The sequence below is a fragment of the Scyliorhinus torazame genome, chromosome 22 (assembly GCF_047496885.1).
Source record: "Scyliorhinus torazame isolate Kashiwa2021f chromosome 22, sScyTor2.1, whole genome shotgun sequence".
Classification (NCBI taxonomy): domain Eukaryota; kingdom Metazoa; phylum Chordata; class Chondrichthyes; order Carcharhiniformes; family Scyliorhinidae; genus Scyliorhinus; species Scyliorhinus torazame.
Window position 1 is genome coordinate 100,316,644 of NC_092728.1, and position 22,630 is coordinate 100,339,273.

The 22,630-nt window shown below is 44.1% G+C and overlaps 1 protein-coding gene and 1 pseudogene across 3 annotated transcripts in view; one reads left to right on the plus strand and one right to left on the minus strand.

Moving 5' to 3' along the window:
* The window catches only part of LOC140399272 (nucleus accumbens-associated protein 2-like), a 134,477-nt gene that overhangs the window by 42,090 nt on the left and 69,757 nt on the right, over positions 1 to 22,630 (minus strand). The window lies entirely within an intron of this gene.
* On the plus strand, positions 19,541 to 19,802 carry LOC140399394 (cleavage stimulation factor subunit 3 pseudogene; annotated as a pseudogene).

Here is a 22,630-nt window from a genome sequence, read left to right on the forward strand (position 1 = left end):
TGTTTTGGTCATGCCCGGCACTGCAGCGGTTCTGGGTGGGGGTGGCAAAGGTGCTTTTGAAGGTGGTGGGGGTCCGGGTCGAGCCAGGCGGGGGTTGGCTATATTCGGGGTTGCAGAAGAGCCGGGAGTGCAGGAGGCGAAAGAGGCTGATGTCTTGGCCTTTGCGTCCATAGTAGCCCGGCGAAGGATATTGCTTATGTGGAAGGAAGCCAAACCCCTGGGCGTGGAGACCTGGATAAATGACATGACAGGGTTTATAAAACTAGAATGGATAAAGTTCGCACTAAGGGGTTCGGCTCAAGGGTTCACCAGGCGGTGGCAACCGTTCATTGACTACCTCGCAGAACGATAAAGGAAATAGGAAGGCAACAGCAGCAACCCAGGGGGAGGGGGGGAAAAAAAGAGGGCTCGGGTGGGTCCTCAGGGGTGTTTTTGTATAGATAGTTGTACTTGGATATGTATATTGGATTGATCTGGAGAGTTATTATTTTTGCTATGGTAGTTGCCATTTAGTTTATATATTATTTATTTATTTGTTAAAACGGTCACTGTTGTTTATATTGTTTTATTGTTGCAAAAAGGAAAACCTTTGTATTGTTTTGTTTGGCCGAAAAATTTGAATAAAATATATATTTTTTTAAAAAGTAATGGGTTGAAGGATTACGGAGAACGGGCAGAATGGTGGAGATGAAGCCATGATGAGATCGGCCATGATCGTACTGAACGGTGGAGCAGACTTGAGAGGCTAAATTGTCTACTCCTGCTCCTAGTTGTTATGTTCTAAGAAAGAGCTATTCTGACTAAATCCACCTTCCAGCTCTTGGTCTGTAGCCTTGTAGGTAACAGCACCCCAAGCATAAATCTGGTGTTCTTGATTAATAAGGGGATCAGGGGTTAGAGGGAGAAGTCAGAAGAATGGGGATGAAGAACATATCAGCCATGATCAAATGGCGGTGTAGACTGGATGGGCCGATTGGCCTAATTCTGCTCCTATAACATTTATTTACAATAACATATATATACACAACAGCAGCAGCAACTCCTTGCTGCTCACTCGCCTCTAGCCGGTTCCAAACTGGCCAGCTTTATTTATGCAGGGAATCTGCTAATGATTTCTCCGCCCCCCTCATTGGGGAGGCTCATACCACCAAAGGATTGTGGGATTGCCATTAGTCCCCAGCCAGTGGTAAGCAGGCAGTTTATAACACAAAGCAAGACTTTTCATTCTGCTAATTAACCTTGCCAAATTAGAAATTTTGTGTAGCTTTGCCAACACTGAAGTGACTACATCCAAACCTTTCCAGGATAAAAGAAGCTAAACTGAAACATAGACTTAATAATCAAAGAATCAAGCTAATATTTTAAATCTCAAGTAACTTTCTTTTTAAATTTTAGCGAGAAAAAACTCACCCAGGTTACAATGAAGTGTTTGGCAGGTTTCTTTGTAAAGTAAATTGATCTTTGTACTGCATTTTGGGCTTTCAAAGCTATTCCCTATTCTGTGCATTGATTTATTGTACAATTATAAACTAGTGTGCAACTTTTTATGCAAATCCAGTCAGCCCTGAATAAGTAGCTTACTGACATTTTGGAGGCACTCTGAAGCTTTGTTGGGTTCCCATGGTGAAAAAAGGAAATATCAACAACTTACATTTATATAATTTCTTTTATGTGGCAAAACATCTCAAGGCGTTTCACAGGAGCGCAAACAAAATCTGGCTGTCACCCACAGGAGGAGATATTAGAGCCAGATAATGAGAAAGTAGTTGCATTCAGGAGGCTCCAATAGCAAGCCACAGTCTTTGAATTAAATGTGATTAGATAGCGGCAACTTCATCTCCAAGATTCTAAGCCTAGACCAAAACGGTAGGTTTAAGGAGCAGAAAGTGGCGGAGAGTTTTTGGGGAGCAACCTTTGGAGCTTAAAGCTCTGACAGGTGAAGGCATGGTGCAGTGATTAAAATTGGGGCCAGAATTGGAGCATACATCAACAGACAGGCAAGTTTTGACACAATATGTTCCTTTTGCATGGGGTACAATATCCTGGGTGTAGGTGGGGAACAAAGAGACCAAGTACATCCCACACAAAAAGAAAAATCAGCGCACTGTGCAATGAGATGACAACTTATACAAACTTTGACCAATAAATCATTATGGCATTTATTTCGGAAGGCTAACAATTGAAATGTGGATGGTGGCAGAATATCATCCGCTGTTTGACAGTAAGGCAGAGTTTTTTTTAGTTGCAATCTTTTTGCCAACTGTGGCATGGCTGTTCAAATAATCACAGTGACGACACTGGCATTACGAAGGACAATGCAATGCAACAGCAGTTAACTGGCTTCAATGAGTTGCCAAGTAGTAAGGCAGGTGGTTATAAATGGAAAACAGGAAATCCAATCAAGATGAATGGTGCAACATTTAGAAAAGGATTGTGCCACAAAGGTTTAACTAGCTACGCAAAACCATGTTAAATAGATCAGAACATTTCATTTACTGGATCATTGAGCAGACTGGGCATGGCATAAAAACAGAGGTCAAGTAGAAACATCAGCTTTTTGCCCTTTAAATGGAACAACTGACCTGAAGTTACTTCTATTTCAGAAATGGCAGTTATGCCCGTAGTTAAAAACAGTGTGAAAGAATGGAGCCTAAAGTACCCTCAAGATTAACTACAGTTGTTTTTAAAGCTACTGTATAATCTAGGTAGTAAAGCAGGTTTTAATTTAAAAAGTATAATCTGGAATGATGGTAATACATAGTTAACCGGCTGATGAGTGATGTCTAGACACGACTATGCTATTATTTGCTCTACGGAAAGTAAAACAATGGTCTCATCATTAAGTCTGCTGGAGTAAAGTAAGCATGCAACAGTCAAGAGTCAATTACAGCACAGATGGAGGGTGTTTTGCCCATCTGGTCCATGGAGAACCCCTCAGAGCAATCCATAAGTCTCACTGCCCTGGAAGTTTATCTTCATGTACCCCCCAATTTCCTTTTGAAATCATCGATTGTTTCTGCTTCCACCAGCCTCACTGCACAAGAGATTCTTACTCTCATTCTTCCTGCAACCTGAAATCCTAAATCTGTGTCCCCTCACTCTTGTACCAACAGCTAATGGGAGATGTTTTTCCATGTCTAGTGTATCTAAGTCTGCCATAACCTTGTATCTCGATCAAATCTTCGCCTTTGCTCCAAGAACAACCCCAGCCTTTCCAGTCCAACCTTGTAGCTAAACCGCTCATCCCTGAAAACTTTCTTCTAAATCTCCTCTGCAACCTCTCTAGGACCTGCACATCATTCTTAAAGTGTGGCAGCCAGAACTAGACACAAAACTCTATTGGGGGTCTAATTAAGAGTTTTAATTAGGAGTCTTATGAAGGTTCAGCATAACTGCCCTCCATTTGTACTTGGTGCCTCTAGTTATGAAGTCCAGATCCCATATGCTTTGCTAACCACTCGCTCAATATGTCCTGCTTTATTCGAAGATGGGTGCACATGCACCAAGAGGCCTCACTGCTCCTGAACAATTTGGAATTGTGCCATGAAGTCTATATTGCCTCTCCATTTGCCTTCTGCCAAAATGCATCTGCTCACACTTCACTGTATTGAATTCCATCTGCCACTTGCCTGCCCATTCTGCTAGCCCATCTCTATGAGTTGCAGGCAATTCATATAATCTTCAACTGGCCACACCGTCAAGTGCGCCATCATCAGCAAATGTTGAAATTTTATATAATGGAGTGATTTATGGTATTGACATGTGGAGGCCCAGAAAGGGAACAAAATTAGACTGTGGTGTCTCATTCTTTCAGGTAGCAAACTGTTTTTAATTTTAAAAATACTTTCTTTCTTTTCCTTTGTTTCCTCCCTCTCAACTCAATTTTTATTTGTCTTTATTTCAGTTTCGTATCTAATTTGACTCCAACTCGCTCCCCATCTCCTCTTCTGTTGTCTCTCAATCTCTTCCTCATTCTTTAAATCTCATTGGATGAGATGGACTGTTGGCTGGTCATTTTGGCAGGAAGAATAAAAAAGCATATTATCTAAATGGTGTCAGATTGCAAAGCTCTGAGATGCAGAGGGATTTGAGTGTCCGAGGGCATGAATTGCAAAAGATTGGTATGCAGGTACAGCCAGTAGTTAGGAACGCTAAATAGGAGAGTAGGGAAGTTAAGCTTCAGTTGTACAGAGCATTGGTTAGGCCACACCTGGACTACAGTGCACAGTATTGGTCTCCTTATTCATGGAAGGATGGAGATACATTCAAAGCAGTTCAGAGCAGGTTTCCCAGACTAATACCTGGAAAGGGTGGGTTGTCTTATGAGTAAAGGTTGGACAGCTAGGCCTGTATCTGCTGAAGTTTAGAAGAGCAAGAGGTTACTTGATTGAAACAAAGAAGATCCCGAGGGGTCTTGACAGAAGGAAACGGGAAGAACATTCCCCCTTGTAGCTATAACACTAAGTTTGCCCATTTAAGACAAGAGGTATGGAGAAATTTGTCCTCTTGAGGGTTGGTATCTCTTTGATACTCCCTTCCTAAAAAGACAGTGTAAGCAGAGTCTTTAAATATTCTTAAGTCAGAGGTGGATAGATTCTTGATAAGCAAGAAGATGAAAGGTAATCGGGGATAGGCAGGAATGTAGAGCATGATCATATTGAATGGTTTGAGGGGCCACATAGGCTACTCCTGCTCCTTATTCTTATGTTTGCTGTGTCATTTACCAAGTTCGCAATCGTCACCTTGGCCTCACCTGCATTCCAACAATTTGTGGTGCAAATTGAAAGATTGGAGCTCAAAGGCGAGAATGCCTGCCAATAGCTAATTCTAGGAAATTACCATAAAATCTAACTTAAGTGCAGCTGTCTGGAGGGTTCAGAAAGTCATGTTTGTTTTCTGCGGCCCTACTTTTGAATTATATTTCACTTAATAATTGATGTTAACTCTGGGCAGCACGGTAGCATAGCGGTTAGCGCAATTGCTTCACAGCTCCAGGGTCCCAGGTTCGATTCCCGGCTGGGTCACTGTCTGTGCGGAGTCTGCACGTTCTCCCCGTGTGTGTGTGGGTTTCCTCCGGGTGCTCCGGTTTCCTCCCACAGTCCAAAGATGTGCAGGTTAGGTGGATTGGCCATGCTAAATTGCCCTTAGTGTCCAAAATTGCCCTTAGTGTTGGTTGAGTGGGGTTACTGGGTTATGGGGATAGGGTGGTGTGTGATTGGGTAGGGTGCTCTTTCCAAGAGCCGGTGCAGACTCGATGGGCCGAATGGCATCCTTCTGCACTGTAAATTCTATGAAATTCTAATTCAGCCAGAGTTATTTAATGTTGCTGGGATTGCAGCTTAGCACTATGATAATGAAGAAGCAATGCACAACATGGGACTTTTATCCCATTCTCAGCACAGAGCCCAGCACATATTGCTATAATTTCCAGCTCATTCCAAAAGTGCAGATCTGCAGATTTTAGATTAACATTAAGAGATCTCTACATTGCTGTGTTCCATAAGACCTTAACAAATAAGAACTGGGTAGGCCCTTCGGCCCTTGAACGCAACTCCATTCAATAGGATCATGGCTGATCCAACATCCTCACATCCACATTCCTGCTCTTTTCCCGTAACCCTCAATTCCTTTACTGATCAAGAATCTATCTATCTCAGCCGTAAATATACACAAAATCCCTGCCCCCACAGCTCTCTGTGGCAAGTAATTTTATTTCTAATTAAAAAATATAATAATTTACAGGATGTGGGAGTCGCTAGTTAGGCCAGTATTTATTGCCATTCTCTAGTTGCCCGTCAGAAGGTGGTGGGTGAGCCCCTGTAGCCCCCAAAGTGTAGGTACACCCACAGTGCTATTAGGGAGGGAGTTCCAGGATTTTGCCCCAGCGACAATATTTCCAAGTCTGGGTGGTGAGTGACTTGGAGGGGAACCTCCAGGTAGTGGGGTTCTCAGGTATATGCTGCCCTTGTCCTTCTAGATGGTAGCAGTTGTGGGTTTGAAAGGTGCTGTCTAAGGAACCTTGGCGAGTTACTGCAGTGCATCTTGTAGATGGTACACACGGCTGCCACTGTGCATCGGTGGTGGAGGGTTTGAATGTTTGTCGAAGCTGTACTGGAAAAGCTTGGCTAGGGAATCGGCCATCTCCAAAGAATCTCAACCCTCAGAAGACATTCCTCCTCATCTCGGGTCTTAAATTGGCACCCCTTTATTCTGAGACTATGCCCTCTGGTTCTAGACTTTCCCATGAGAGGAAATATCCTCTCCGCATTTACCCTGTCAAGTCCCTTAAGAAACTGATATGTTTCAATGAGATCACCTCTTATTCTTCTAAATTACAATGAGCAGAGTCTCACCCTGATCAACCTGTGGAGGCCAAATCAGTGAGTGTCTTTAAGACAGAGATAGATAGGTTCTTGATTAATAAGGGGATGAGAAAAATATCAGCCATGATTGAATGGCTGAGCAGACTCGATGAGCCGAGTGGCCTAATTCTGCTCCAATGTCTTATGGTCTGACAACCATTGCTCATAAGACAATCCCTCCATATCGGGGATCATCCAGTAAACTTTCTCTGAACTGCCACAAATGAAATAATACTTTTCCTTAAATAAGGGGACCAAAACTGCTCACATTACTCCAGATGTGGTCTCACCACATTGTACAGTTGCAGCAAGATTTCCCTACTCTTATACTCCAACCCCCTTGAAATAAGGGCCAACATTCCATTAGCTTTCCTGATTACCTGCTGCACCTGTATGCCAGCTTTCTGTGTTACATGCACAAGTACCCCCAAGTCCTTTGTGCTGCAGCTTTCTCTATTTAAATAATGCTGTTCTTTTGTTCTCGCTTCCAAAATGAAGAACTTGACATTTTCCCACATTATCCCCCATCTGCCAACTTTTTACCCATTAATTTAACCGATGAATACTTCTTTGCAAACGGCTTATATCCCTCTTTCAATTTCCACTTATTGTTGGGTTGTCTGCAAATTTGGCTACAGTACATTTGCTTCCTTCTTCAAGTCATTAATATACATTGTAAACAATTACAGTCCCAGCACTGATCCCTGTGGAACCCCACAGGTTGTCAACCTGAAAAAGAACCCCTTATCGCCACTTGCCGTTTCCTGCCCATTAGCCACTTCTCTATCCATGCCAATATACTACCTCCAACATCATGGGCTCTTATGCTATGACTTAACCTTTTGTGAGGTATCTTGTCGAATACCTTCTGAAAGTCCAAATATGACAAGTCTACTGGTTCCCCTCTATCCACCGTGGTTGAGACTTCCTCGAAAAACTTTTATTAATTAGTCAGACATGATTTCCCGTTCATAAAGCCATGCAGACCGTGCTGGATTAGATTATGATTTTCCAAATGTGCTGCTATTACTTCCTTGATAATGGATTCCAATATTTTTCCAACAATAGATTTTCAATCAGTTTTCCAACCCTCCAGTACTTCTCCAGAATCCAAGGATATTTTTGGAAAATTACAACCAATGACTGTCTCTATAGCTTCTTCTTTTAAGATCTTAGGATACAAACCGTCAAGGATAAAGGACTTAATCTGCCTTTACCCCAATTTCTCTAGTGATGATATTTAATTCCTCCCCCTTATTTTTTTAATTTTTGGGCGGGAAAATATTTTTATTAAATTTGTAACATTTATATAAACAATAATCAAACAACCAGATTTATCAACAACCTCAACAAGCATATTAAAACAAAGAACCCCTCCAACAATTGTAATCCCACTCGCACAATATACCACTCCCCCCCCCCCCCCCCCAAAGAAAAAGTTAACAGTAACCAGATCCTTGTAATGCAATATAAACAGACGCCATCTACAATAGAGACCGTCAATCGCTTCCCTCACCGTAAACTTGACCTTCAAAGTGGAAGAACTTCATCGAGTTACCCAGCCACGATGTGGTACTGGGAGGCATTGTCTCAGCAGAATCCGTCACCAAGCCAACAATGAGGCAAAGGCCACAGCATCTGCCATCATAGCACTCCTCCATTCAGGCTAGTCTGACACCCCAAATATCATTACTGATGGGCAGAGCTCCAAATTCACTTTTAAAATTGTCGATATGGTGTTGAAAAAAGACCCCCCAAAACCCACCAATTTGGGGCAGGATCATAAGTGCGTATGGTTCACAGGCCCTCTCAAGCATGCTTGCAACTATCTTCAACCCCTTCAAAAACCGATTCATTTTGGCCGTGGTGTGTTCGACGTTTTAGTTGCTGTGATATGAAGAGTCTAAAGTTCTGTTCCTTTTTGACAAATACCCATTTATTTCATTCCAACAGCCTTTGCACAAAACTCTCACTATACCTCACCTGACAAAGGCCACCTGAAGCCCCTTTACATATCAGTGTCAATTAACGGATACTTAACATAAATGAGACAACTAATTGCAATGTCTCTTAACCCATTACTTAACAGTCTCCCCTTCCTTGGAGAAAAAAAAATTAGGTGAAAACAAAATTTCAAGAAACTCAAAAACACACACATGATTTTCCCCTCGTTTTTTATTTTTGTTTGGACTAGAAAGAAAAAGAAAGTCACAGAAACAAGCGTTCATCTGTAACACATGCGTACCAGATGACTCTGGTTCCTCGTCATGTCTGTCTGCTCTGTCTAAATTTGAAAATTTGTAATCTGTATCCATTATCCTTGATGAATGTACCCTAACAGTTTGATTACCATGTTGCAAAATAATTTTATTGCCATCTATGCCTATGATCTTCCCTGGGCCTTCCCATTCATTAGAATTGTCTCTCTTATAGTATACCATGCCTCCTTGCTGAAAAACAGAATCTGATTGCCGTTATGTCTTAAAGCTCTGTGAATTCTTTCAGAGACTTTGCTTCCAAAAAAGCTTTCCTACTGCCATGTAATGCATTTAAATGTTCAGCTAAACCAGAGCTAATTGTAGTCCCCTCCCAAGCTGGAGGCTGGTCATCAAAAATGGATGGACTTTTAGGATTTATACCAAACACTAATTGATAAGGACTAGCCCCCAACCATCTGCAATGAATTCTTTGCATCGACTGCCCATGCTAAAGCTGAATTTAGCCTGCAATTTGGTCGATCTGCCAAAATTTTCCGAAGCATGTCATCGATGACAGCATGATTTCTTTCACAGACACCATTACTAAATGGCCTTTCTGCAGCCGTATTCATAACTCTGATATTCATGTTTTCACACATATCCCTAAACTAATCATTAGCAAATTCTCCCCCACTGTCCATAAGGATTTTTTTCAGTGGACCCATTCCTGTCCCTATCCATTTTCCCACGATTTGATCCAGAATTACTCTCTTTTCTTTACTTCGTACAATCGTTGATTGACTAAATCTGGTTGCTAAATCTACAAAATGCAAAATAAATATATTATTTGCTTTATCCCAGATCTTAAGGTCCATGGCCACAATGTCGTTAAAATCCCTGGCCAAAGGTAGGGTTACTATCGGTCATGCTGGTGTCCTTCTGTACTTCCTACAAACTTCACAGCGGTCACTAACCTGTTCTATCAGTTTAGTATAGTCATCATCCCTTACCCCTGCATCCTTTAATACATTTTTCAGCCTCCGAGAAGACGGATGTGCAAATTGCCTATGCAGTTTTAATACCACAAGCTTTTTATCAGCTAAAGTCCCATTTTCAACTGCCATTAACACATCCTTACCCACTCTACTTGAAATATTATTTGTCAGTAATGGAATACAATAGTGTCCCGACTGTGTAAATTCTAAGTCCACCGTCTTTCCAAAAACTGTTGCCTTATCCTGTTCCATATCCAGTTTCATGTGTGCTTTCTTCATCGACGATCTGCTCAGAAGCAAAGGTATCTCACTTGATACAATATCCGTGCTAATGAAATGATTCACTCCGGCAATATTGCAAGGGATCACCACTCTTTTCAGCGACTTCAGAGTATTATCATCCCCAAACCTGAAACTTGTGGAACTTTCAAATTCCTTAACCTTGTTACGATTTTCAGCATTCAAAGAGTCCAGGTAACATTTTAACCAGTCAATTCCACACACAGTAGATGTGCAGCCACTGTCCAATACAGCACAGTTGAAGGATTCTGCAACCAACACCCTCATTACCGGCGTAAAACTGCTCGTCAATAGGACAATGCCTTCTTTCTGGTCACTATCTTTTTCCTCTTCGGACTCTTCCGTGTCATGTGTCGCTTCAAACACTATCATAACGAGTTGGACAGTTGAAAGCATAATGGTATTGAGAGTCACATCGAAAACATTGATTTATCATGCCCCGTGCATTTCTGGGGCTCATCTTCCTATTGTAGGTTCTAACTGGGTTTCTGTCTTCATAATTTCCTTGTCTCGGTCTCCTTCTATAGTCTTGAGCCCGGTTCGTAGCCATACGATTTTGCCATCCTGTTAGTAGTGTATCTTCCATATTCTGCCTTCTTTATCCTCGGTTTAGCCATATATCCCTTTCTTTTTTCTTTGCTCACACTCCTTGGTTTGATCTGGAAAAGTTGTATCTTTCAACCCTTCACATTTACACAGCAACCATCCTCTGCTACCAATTGTTAGATGTTTTAGTTGTTGTGATATGAAGAGTATGAAGTTCTGTTCCTTTTTGACAAACATCCATTTATTTCATTCCAACAGTCTTTGCACAAAACTCTCACTATACAAAGAACAAAGAAATGTACAGCACAGGAACAGGCCCTTCGGCCCTCCAAGCCCGTGCCGACCATGCTGCCCGACTAAACTACAATCTTCTACACTTCCTGGGTCCGTATCCCTCTATTCCCATCCTATTCATGTATTTGTCAAGATGCCCCTTAAATGTCACTATCGTCCCTGCTTCCACCACCTCCTCCGGTAGCGAGTTCCAGGCACCCACTACCCTCTGCGTAAAAAAACTTGCCTCGTACATCTACTCTAAACCTTGCCCCTCTCACCTTAAACCTATTTGGTGCTTTTTGAGTGCTATAGTAAGAGTTTGGTGACCGAGGGAGTATAAGGCTTCATTTTTATCTAAAGTTTAGTCTTTCTTTTATTTAGTTAATTAACTTAAAAGTTGCTGTTTGGTTTAGAAGAAGGTGAATTTTCAATAAGCTTTAAACAGGCTTCTACTTGTAGGCACTTGCAGCTGGAGCTTGTTAATTAATTAATTGGATTAGGCCAGTTTTCAGAGGTTAGATTCACAGTATAAAAGTGATCCCCTACAGTGCAGACCTTGTTTGCACTGAGTGCTGAATTTGGTGCTTTTTGAGTGCTATAGTAAGAGTTTGGTGACCGAGGGAGTGCTGAATTTGGTGCTTTTTGAGTGCTATAGTAAGAGTTTGGTGACCGAGGGAGTGCTGAATTTGGTGCTTTTTGAGTGCTATAGTAAGAGTTTGGTGACCGAGGGAGTTAGGTGAGGAGGGAGTAAGGTGCTCCTTTCATTTTGTTTCCGACATTTCCGCAAAGAGTGCGAAGAGAGCCAGGAGTTTACAGAAAGTGTAGCTGACTGGGAGCAGAGTCGGAGGGCGGAGATCTAGTTAGTCCACAGGGCAGCTATATTCTGTCAGGTAAGAAGGAATGGAGGCTAGGCCAGTTGCATGCTCCTCCTGTAGGATGTGGGTGGTGAGGGATACCACCGGTGTCCCCGCTGACTATACCTGCGGGAAGTGCATCCAACTTCAGCTCCTCAAAGACCGTGTTAGGGAACTGGAGCTGAAGCTGGATGAACTTCGGATCATCCGGGAGGCAGAGGGGGTGATTGAGAAGAGTTACAAGGAGGTAACCACACCCAAGGTACAGGACAAGAATAGCTGGGTTACAGTCAGGGGGAAAAAAACAAACAGGCAGACAGTGCAGGGATCCCTCGTGGCCGTTCCCCTTCAAAACAAGTATACCGTTTTGGATGCTGTTGGGGGGGGATGACCTACCGGGGGAAGGCCCTAGCGGCCAGGTCTCTGGCACTGAGTCTGGCTCTGGGGCTCAGAAGGGAAGGGGTGAGAATAGAAAAGCAATAGTTGTAGGAGATTCAATGGTTAGGGGAATAGATAGGAGATTCTGTGGTCGCGAGCGAGACTCCCGGAAGGTATGTTGCCTCCCGGGTGCCAGGGCCAGGGATGTCTCGGATCGTGTCTTCAGGATCCTTAAGGGGGAGGGGGAGCAGCCAGAAGTTGTGGTGCACATTGGTACCAACGACATAGGTAGGAAAAGGGGTGTGGAGGTAATAAATGAGTTTAGGGAGTTAGGCTGGAAGTTAAAAGCCAGGACAGACCGAGTTGTCATCTCTGGTTTGTTGCCGGTGCCACGTGATAGCGAGGCTAGGAATAGGGAGAGAGTGCAGTTGAACACGTGGCTGCAGCAATGGTGTAGGAGGGAGGGCTTCAGGTATTTGGATAATTGGAGCGCATTCTGGGGAAGGTGGGACTTGTACAAGCAGGACGGGTTGCATCTGAACCAGAGGGGCACCAATATCCTGGGAGGGAGGTTTTCTAGTACTCTTCGGGAGGGTTTAAACTAATTTGGCAGGGGAATGGGAACCGGATTTGTAGTCCAGTTCAGCAACTAAGGTAGCTGATATTCAGGACGCCAAAGCATGTAATGAGGCAGTGGGGAAGGGAACACTGACAAAGGGGAGTACTTGCAGGCACGGAGATGGGTTGAAGTGTGTATACTTCAACGCAAGAAGCATCAGGAATAAGGTGGGTGAACTTAAGGCATGGATCGGTACTTGGGACTACGATGTGGTGGCCATCACGGAAACTTGGATAGAAGAGGGGCAGAAATGGTTGTTGGAGGTCCCTGGTTATAGATGCTTCAATAAGATTAGGGAGGGTGGTAAAAGAGGTGGGGGGGGTGGCATTATTAATTAGAGATAGAATAACAGCTGCAGAAAGGCAGTTCGAGGAGTATCACCCTATTGAGGTAGTATGGGTTGAAGTCAGAAATAGGAAAGGAGCAGTCACCTTGTTAGGAGTTTTCTATAGGCCCCCCAATAGTAGCAGAGATGTGGAGGAACAGATTGGGAAACAGATTTTGGAAAGGTGCAGAAGTCATAGGGTAGTAGTCATGGGCGACTTTAACTTCCCAAATATTGAGTGGAAACTCTTTAGATCAAATAGTTTGGATGGGGTGGTGTTTGTGCAGTGTGTCCAGGAAGCTTTTCTGACACAGTATGTAGATTGTCCGACCAGAGGAGGGGCAATATTGGATTTAGTACTGGGTAATGAACCAGGGCAAGTGATAGATTTGTTAGTGGGGGAGCATTTTGGAGGTAGTGACCACAATTCTGTGACTTTCACTTTAGTAATGGAGAGGGATAGGTACGTGCAACAGGGCAAGGTTTACAATTGGGGGAAGGGTAAATACGATGTTGTCAGACAAGAATTGAAGTGCATAAGTTGGGAACATAGGCTGTCAGGGAAGGACACAAGTGAAATGTGGAACTTGTTCAAGGAACAGGTGCTACGTGTCCTTGATATGTATGTCCCTGTCAGGCAGGGAAAAGATGGTCGAGTGAGGGAACCATGGTTGACAAGAGAGGTTGAATGTCTTGTTAAGAGGAAAAAGGAGACTTATGTAAGGCTGAGGAAACAAGGTTCAGACAGGGCATTGGAGGGATACAAGATAGCCAGGAGGGAACTGAAGAAAGGGATTAGGAGAGCTAAGAGAGGGCATGAACAATCTTTGGCGGGTAGGATCAAGGCCTTTTACACATATGTGAGAAATATGAGAATGACTAGAGCGAGGGTAGGTCCGATCAAGGACAGTAGCGGGAGATTGTGCATTGAGTCTGAAGAGATAGGAGAGGTCTTGAACGAGTACTTTTCTTCTGTATTTACAAATGAGAGGGGCGATATTGTTGGAGAGGACAGTGTGAAACAGATTGGTAAGCTCGAGGAAATACTTGTTAGGAAGGAAGATGTGTTGGGCATTTTGAAAAACTTGGAGGATAGACAAGTCCCCCGGGCCTGACGGGATATATCCAAGGATTCTATGGGAAGCAAGAGATGAAATTGCAGAGCCGTTGGCAATGATCTTTTCGTCCTCACTGTCAACAGGGGTGGTACCAGGGGATTGGAGAGTGGCGAATGTTGTGCCCCTGTTCAAAAAAGGGAATAGGGATAACCCTGGGAATTACAGGCCAGTTAGTCTTACTTCGGTGGTAGGCAAAGTAATGGAAAGGGTACTGAAGGATAGGATTTCTGAGCATCTGGAAAGACACTGCTTGATTAGGGATAGTCAGCACGGATTTGTGAGGGGTAGGTCTTGCCTTACAAGTCTTATTGAATTCTTTGAGGAGGTGACCAAGCATGTGGATGAAGGTAAAGCAGTGGATGTAGTGTACATGGATTTTAGTAAGGCATTTGATAAGGTTCCCCATGGTAGGCTTATGCAGAAAGTAAGGAGGCATGGGATAGTGGGAAATTTGGCCAGTTGGATAACGAACTGGCTAACCGATAGAAGTCAGAGAGTGGTGGTGGATGGTAAATATTCAGCCTGGATCCCAGTTACCAGTGGCGTACTGCAGGGATCAGTTCTGGGTCCTCTGCTGTTTGTGATTTTCATTAATGACTTGGATGAGGGAGTTGAAGGGTGGGTCAGTAAATTTGCAGACGATACGAAGATTGGTGGAGTTGTGGATAGTGAGGAGGGCTGTTGTCGGCTGCAAAGAGACATAGATAGGATGCAGAGCTGGGCTGAGAAGTGGCAGATGGAGTTTAACCCTGAAAAGTGTGAGGTTGTCCATTTTGGAAGGATAAATATGAATGCGGAATACAGGGTTAACGGTAGAGTTCTTGGCAATGTGGAGGAGCAGAGAGATCTTGGGGTCTATGTTCATACATCTTTGAAAGTTGCCACTCAAGTGGATAGAGCTGTGAATAAGGCCTATGGTGTGCTCGCGTTTATTAACAGAGGGATTGAATTTAAGAGCCGTGAGGTGATGAGGCAGCTGTACAAAACTTTGGTAAGGCCACATTTGGAGTACTGTGTACAGTTCTGGTCGCCTCATTTTAGGAAGGATGTGGAAGCTTTGGAAAAGGTGCAAAGAAGATTTACCAGGATGTTGCCTGGAATGGAGAGTAGGTCTTACGAGGAAACGTTGAGGGTGCTAGGCCTTTTCTCATTAGAACGGAGAAGGATGAGGGGCGACTTGATAGAGGTTTATAAGATGATCAGGGGAATAGATAGAGTAGACAGTCAGAGACTTTTTCCCCAGGTGGAACAAACCATTACAAGGGGACATAAATTTAAGGTGAAAGGTGGAAGATATAGGAGGGATATCAGAGGTAGGTTCTTTACCCAGAGAGTAGTGGGGGCATGGAATGCACTGCCTGTGGAAGTAGTTGAGTCGGAAACATTAGGGACCTTCAAGCAGCTATTGGATAGGTACATGGATTACGGTAAAATGATATAGTGTAGATTTATTTGTTCTTAAGGGCAGCACGGTAGCATTGTGGATAGCACAATGCTTCACAGCTCCAGGGTCACAGGTTCGATTCCGGCTTGGGTCACTGTCTGTGCGGAGTCTGCACGTCCTCCCCGTGTCTGCGTGGGTTTCCTCCGGGTGCTCCGGTTTCCTCCCACAGTCCAAAGATGTGCAGGTTAGGTGAATTGGCCAATGATAAATTGCCCTTAATGTCCAAAATTGCCCTTGGTGTTGGGTGGAGGTGTTGAGTTTGGGTAGGGTGCTCTTTCCAGGAGCCGGTGCAGACTCAAAGGGCCGAATGGCCTCCTTCTGCACTGTAAATTCAATGATAATCTATGATTAATCTAGGACAAAGGTTCGGCACAACATCGTGGGCCGAAGGGCCTGTTCTGTGCTGTATTTTCTATGTTCTATGTCCCCTAGTAATTGACCCCTCTACCCTGGGGAAAAGCCTCTGACTATCCGCTCTGTCTGTGCCCCTCATAATTTTGTAGACCTCTATCAGGTCTCCCCTCAACCTCCTTCGTTCCAGTGAGAACTCTTCCTATACATCACCTGACAGAGGCCACCTGAAGCCCCTTTACATATGTCTCAATTAATGGATACTTAACATAAATGAGACAACTAATTGCAATGTCTCTTAGCCCATTACTTAACATGGTGAGGCGTACCCTGAACACCACCTTGAGCTGTATTAAACTCAGCCGTGCGCAGGATGATGTAGCATTCAGCCTGGTGGAGAGACTCATTCCAAACCTCCTCTTCCAAAATGGGACAAAGTTCCTCCTCCCACCTACTCTTCACCTCCTCCACCAAAACCTGCTCTTCCCCCATGATCTGACCATACAAACTGGAGGTACCAACCTCCTCCAAGCCATTCCAGCAAGGTGGATGGCGACAGGCCCGGGAATGTCGAAAAAAACTCGCCTGACTGAGACCCAGTCAAGCACCTGAAAGTACCTAAACATATTCATTGTCTCTCTCTGTGTCTCTCTCTCTCTCTCTCTGTGTCTCGTGTCTCTCTCTCTGTGTCTCGTGTCTCTCTCTGTGTGTCTCTCTCTCTGTGTCTCTCTCTCTCTGTGTCTCTCTCTCTCTGTGTCTCTCTCTCTCTGTGTCTCTCTCTCTCTGTGTCTCTCTCTCTCTGTGTCTCTCTCTCTCTGTGTCTCTCTCTCTCTGTGTCTCTCTCGCTCTGTGTCTCTCGCTCTGTGTCTCTCTCTCTCTGTGTCTCTCTCTCTCTGTGTCTCTCTCTCTCTGTGTCTCTCTCTCTCTGTGTCGGTCTCTCTCTCTCTGTGTCGGTCTCTCTCTCTGGGTCTCTCTCTCTGGGTCTCTCTCTGTCTCTCTCTCTCTGTCTCTCTCTCTCTGTCTCTCTCTCTCTGTCTCTCTCTCTCTGTCTCTCTCTCTCTGTCTCTCTCTCTCTGTCTCTCTCTCTCTGTCTCTCTCTCTCTGTCTCTCTCTCTCTGTCTCTCTCTCTGTCTCTCTCTCTGTCTCTCTCTCTGTCTCTCTCTCTGTCTCTCTCTCTGTCTCTCTCTCTGTCTCTCTCTCTGTCTCTCTCTCTGTCTCTCTCTCTGTCTCTCTCTCTGTCTCTCTCTCTGTCTCTCTCTCTGTCTCTCCTTCCTTCCTCCTCCTCCCCCGCCCCGCCCCGCCAAAGCCTGCTTTCTCCTTCAGTCTTCCCAATCAACAAACCGACCCTCCAAATATAGGTCCTTAACCCTCTCCAGCCCTTTACTTTACCCCCAAAAGTGGCATCAAGTTACCCAGTTGGAATGAACAATTGCTGCAAATAGGGAACCAACTTGACCCCCCTGCTGAAAATACTGGCAAACGTGGAGATATACATCAGATTCAACAAATACTCTGGCTGGAGCAAAGAGCAGATTGGCACCTCCAGACATGACTCCTTACATGACCCCAGCTCTATTTGTACACAGGCAACCTCCCAATCCCTGGACCACCCCAACACCTTCTCTGCATTGGCCACCCAATCATGAAACAAAAATTTCGGCAGTGCCAAGCACCCCTCATCCGTAAGACCATCCTCCAGATTGGAGGAGTTTGCCCTGCCCATATAAACCCTATTATAAGCCGCTCCAGCCCCCAGAAAAATACTTTAGGGAGGCAAACCTGAAGGTGCTGAAACAAAAACACGATCTTGGCCATATAGTTTGCACCCGGCCCACCAGAGACAATGTAAGGCTGTCCTATCTCTGCAAATCCGCCCTCACCCTACTTGCCAGACTAGTAAAGTTCAGCTTGCGAAGTCCCGCCAATCCCGCACCACCTGGACCCCAAAACAGCAGAAGCTCAACCCAGCACACGAAAAGGCAGCCCCCTCACCTCAGCTCCCTCCCCCAAAATACCCAGGTTTCCCAACATTAAACTTGCACTGCAAAAAAGAGGCAAACCTCTCAAATATCCCTACAATATCACCCATCACTACCCCCTGGTCCCTTACATACAACAAAAGATAGTCAGCGTACAGTGACACCCTGTACTTTACTCTTCCATTCTCCTTTCCCCCCCCGATATTGCCTCATACAACAGCCACACCCACAACACAAACCCAGGACCAAACCCAACTTTCTCCAGAACCGTAAACAAGTAGCTCCATTGAATCCAGGTGATGGCCTTTTCTGCCTTATGTCCAAAGACACAATTACCTCCAGCTCCTCCACTGGTGCAAGAACCACACTGAGTAACCGCCTCATGTTAGAATACAACTTCCTACCCTTCACAAAGCTCATCTGATCCTCCCCCACAACCTCTGGGGGGCACAGCTCCAACCTTAACACCAACACCTTGGCTAGAAGATTTGCACCTACATTAAGCAGAGAGATCGGCCAAAACAACCCACACACTGGGTTGTCCTTCTTTAGGAGAGAAATGGAAGCCCGCCCCAACGTCTCAGGAAGGGAACCCCGTGCCAATGAATCATTAAACATCCCCAACACCAATGGAGCCAACTGAACCACAAATCTCTTATAGAATTTTACCGGCAGCCCATCTGGTCCCGGCGCCTTCTCAGCCTGCACCTTCCCCAAAGTCGTGTGCACCCCCTCCGACCCCAACGGCACCTCCAAATCCTCTCCTACCTGGTGAAACATTACCCCTTTAAAAACTCTAACACTGACCTTTTCTGGGGCAGATCGCTCTCTTCTTCCGCCTCACCTGCACAATCTCTCTAGCAGCTTCTTGCCGCTTTAACTAACGGGCAAAAAGATAGCTAGCCTTCTCCTCATATATTACACCACCCCTTTACCAATCGCAGCTGACGCACCACCCAACGCGTGGATGACAGGTCAAACTGCATTTGCAGCTACTGCCCACGTGCCCAAAGCTCTGGCGTGGGATCATTCACATATTACCTAGGCACAACTGGAATCTCATCCACCAGCTCCTGACACTCCTGCCTGGCCTCCCTATCCAGTTGAGCCCTGTACGAAATGACCTCTCCCCTGATCACAACCTTTAACCCATCCCATAACATAGCGGGGGAGACCATCCCATTCTCACTCCATGCTACGTAATCCTTTATGGTCATGGAAATCTTAGCACAAAACCAGAGGTCAGCCAACAGACCCACATCCAACCTCCATCCCCCGCGCTGTGCCCGACCCACTTCCAGCTTCAAACCTAATGCAGCACATGGTCCGAAATCACCACCGCGAATACTCTTCACTTTTTACCCCAGGGAGCAAAATCTTACCCATAACAACAAAATCAATCCTTGAGTAAACCTGGTACACCAGCAAAAAAATGAAAACTCCTTACCCCCCCACCGGTTCACAAACCGTCACAGATCCACCCCTCCAGTCTCCTCCGCGAATGCCACCAGCACCTTCGCCATCCCTGAAACAGACAGCGACCTTGGCCTGGAGCGATCGAACTTTGGATCAAAAACAGTTAAAATCTCCCCCTAAGTTTTTTGTGAAGCGCTGAGGCGGCGATGAGGACGATTGTGGTGGTGGGGGTGGTATGAGAAGCACTGAGGTTAAAGAGGGGGAAGACAGAGATAAAAAGTGGGATTTCTGGGGCCAGCTCTGCACTCACTCGAACGACATTTACCCGCGTTAATTGACTGGTGTTTTTTAAAAAAAACTTTTTTTTTTAAAATCACTATCCGGCGAAGCAAATGCGGAGCAGGCTCCAGAGTATGTTCCTGAAAAAGTGAAGGCGGCAGAAAAGAAATTAGAAGAAAATCCATATGACCTTGATGCATGGAGCATTCTCATACGAGAGGCACAGGTTTAGTGAAATAGGGTTATGTTTGTTTATTATACAGTTCAAAAATTTGCACAGTATGATTTTTAAAACAGTTGTGAAATTGCCTCTTACTGAGATGACTGGGAGTAAAGCATCAAAAGCTTATCATTGCATATTTTTTAACGCTGTAAAAAAAAAAATATATATATATATATAGATATATATATATTTTTTTTTTTTAATGGTTTTTACTTTTAGAACCAACCCATAGACAAAGCGCGGAAGACCTATGAGCGACTTGTCACCCAGTTCCCAAGCTCTGGCAGATTCTGGAAACTATTCATTGAAGCTGAGGTTAATACTTTTTTCTTCTCAATTTCATAGGTTAATTTTAAAGTAACATTCCCTGCTCCATGAAGTTCACACCAGTGAGTTATATTATACAATCATTTTAGGTGAATATTCAGACTTTAAAAGCTAAAGGTGGCCGGGACTTAATATTTGTAGATGCAGACTGTATTTCATGTAGGGATTTAAAATATTTTAAATGAAATTTTAATGTGTGGGCCTATTGCACACCAATGATTGCTGCATGTTGGAGTTGCAACAACATTAATAGTCTTTAATGGTAAAAAAAAAAATCTCCCCCTAAAATCAGCTGGTGCATATCCAACTCCAGCCACTAGCCGTTCCATGAACTTACCATCCCAATTCGGGGCATGCACGTTCACAATCACCACTGCCTTCCTTTCCAGTTTACCGGTAACCATCACTTACAGACCACCCTGATCAGGCACCACTCCCCACCTAAAAACGAACCCCCTTGCTAACCAAAATCACCACCCCCCCTTTGCCCTGCCATTAAGCCCTGAATGGGAAACCTGGCTCAAGCCTTCCGCAATCCGATCTGGTCCCGCACATGTCTCTTCCTGCAGGAGCATCACATCGGCCCCAAACCTTTCAAATGGAAAAAAAACCCTTGACCTCTTCACAGGCGCCCCACACGTTCTAGGTGATCAACCTTGTCGGGCGTATCTCACTCCCTCCTTCCCCCCACCCCCTCTCTCATATCTCTCTCTTTCCCTCCTCCCCAAGTGCCTGGTGCCACATCCCCCCATCACACGAACAACCATCTAGGCTGATTGCAACCCACCCATACAGGCCCAACAGACTGTAGCCTCTCCCGCCACTTCATTCCTGTGCGCTAGCCTCACCTCTCCTCACTACTAGCCTGCCCCCCGTCCCCACCCCCACCACCAGGGCCCAATTCTTTAATATTAATGGGATGCTCAAAGCATCTTCCACCATAAAGACTGATGCAAAGTATCTGTTTATTCCTCTGTCATTCCTTTGTTCCCCAGCTCATTTTCTAAGGTGCCTATGTTCATTTTGATCACAGTTCTTTTTTATATGTTTAAAGATGCTCTTGTCAGATTTTATATTACTCACTAGTTTCCCCTTGTAGTTTATTTTCTCTCTCATCATCTTTTTAGTCCTCCTTTGCTGGATTCTAAATTATCCCAACCTCTGGGGCTTTCACTGACTTTTGCCTCCTTATATGCTTTTTCTTTCCACTTAGCACTCAGAAATAAATAAATAAGGCTGACAAATATAATACCCCAAATCCTTCTATGGCCTACTGAGGGATGCGAATAACTAGATGGAAACTTACCAAAAGGAAGGGGAAAAAGATGTTCTATTCCATAACTATTCTAAACTGGTGCAATCGCTGTGTGTTGATTGGGTATTTTAATTTCAGAAATAAAAAACATTGCCTTATATTTGAGAGATGACAATAGTAAATTTATTCCACAATTGAGATTAAGTTTTCTAATGTAAAACTACTTTTCCACATGCATTTTGCAAGAAACAGTTTGTACGGGTTCACCGCATTTCAGTCATTTTCTGCAAAAGGTTTTCAGACCTACAATTTTAAAGAAATTGTCAGATTGTGTCAGATTATGTTCAAACTATATAGATTAAATGGTGCCTTGCTTCAAAAAAAAAAAGGAACTGTTCCTGCAAGGACAAGAAACTCTGAACTGATATTCTAGAGGTGTTTAAAGTTATGAAGGGCAGAATAGATTGAAGATGTTGGGTTGCAAAGGGGGATAGAACCAAGGCAAATGCTTTAGGGGAGAGGAGATTTTGGTTTCTCTGTAGTCGGTTGTGAGACTGTTGCATGCACAGAGATATTGACTGAAACAGATACTATGTTAGCTTTAAAGAATAGTTTAAAATAGGCGATTCAAGCATAGAAAGACACAAGAAGAACTGCTTGTTTAGAGGACAAGTACTAACTCATTGGGTTGAATGGCAGGTTTAATGTTATAATCTCTATGCAACCGAGAGGATAAAAGCTTAAACATATTTATAACGTACAGAAAATTCTGGAAAGACTCAGGTCTGGCAGCATCTGCAGGGAGAGAGAAACAGTTAATCATAACTCTTCAGAAATAGAAACAAATTTGACTGGTTGGAGAATTTAGGACAGGGAGGACTATCTAAAAATTAGAGCAAGACCTTTCAGTGGCGAAATTAGGACCCCCCCCCCCCCCCCCCCCATACAGAAAGGCTGGCAGAAATTTGGAACTCTTGGGAAAATGTAAATTGATGTTTGATAATTGTAAATTTGATACGAGATCAATGGAGTTTTGTTATCCTAAGGTATTAAGAGATATGGGGCATAGGCAGGTATATGGAGTTAGGTCGCAAATCAGTCATGATCTCTTTGAACAGCGGAACAAGCATTTCCATTAAAGGTCCTTCATCGGATGCTTCAACCTCTCTGCCACAATATCCCACTAAAACCTGCCACACCAGCTGTCTTCTGAACTGCCAAACTCGCTTTTCTAATGCTTTCCACACAAGTTCAGTTTTAAGTCTTTTTCTTCTGTATCTTTCTCAATCCACATCTTATATTTTAAATATTCAATCGCTGGTGTTACAGCCAAAGCTTAAAAGGTATTCCTTGTGTGGTATGATCAGTGCACTATGAATGCTCAG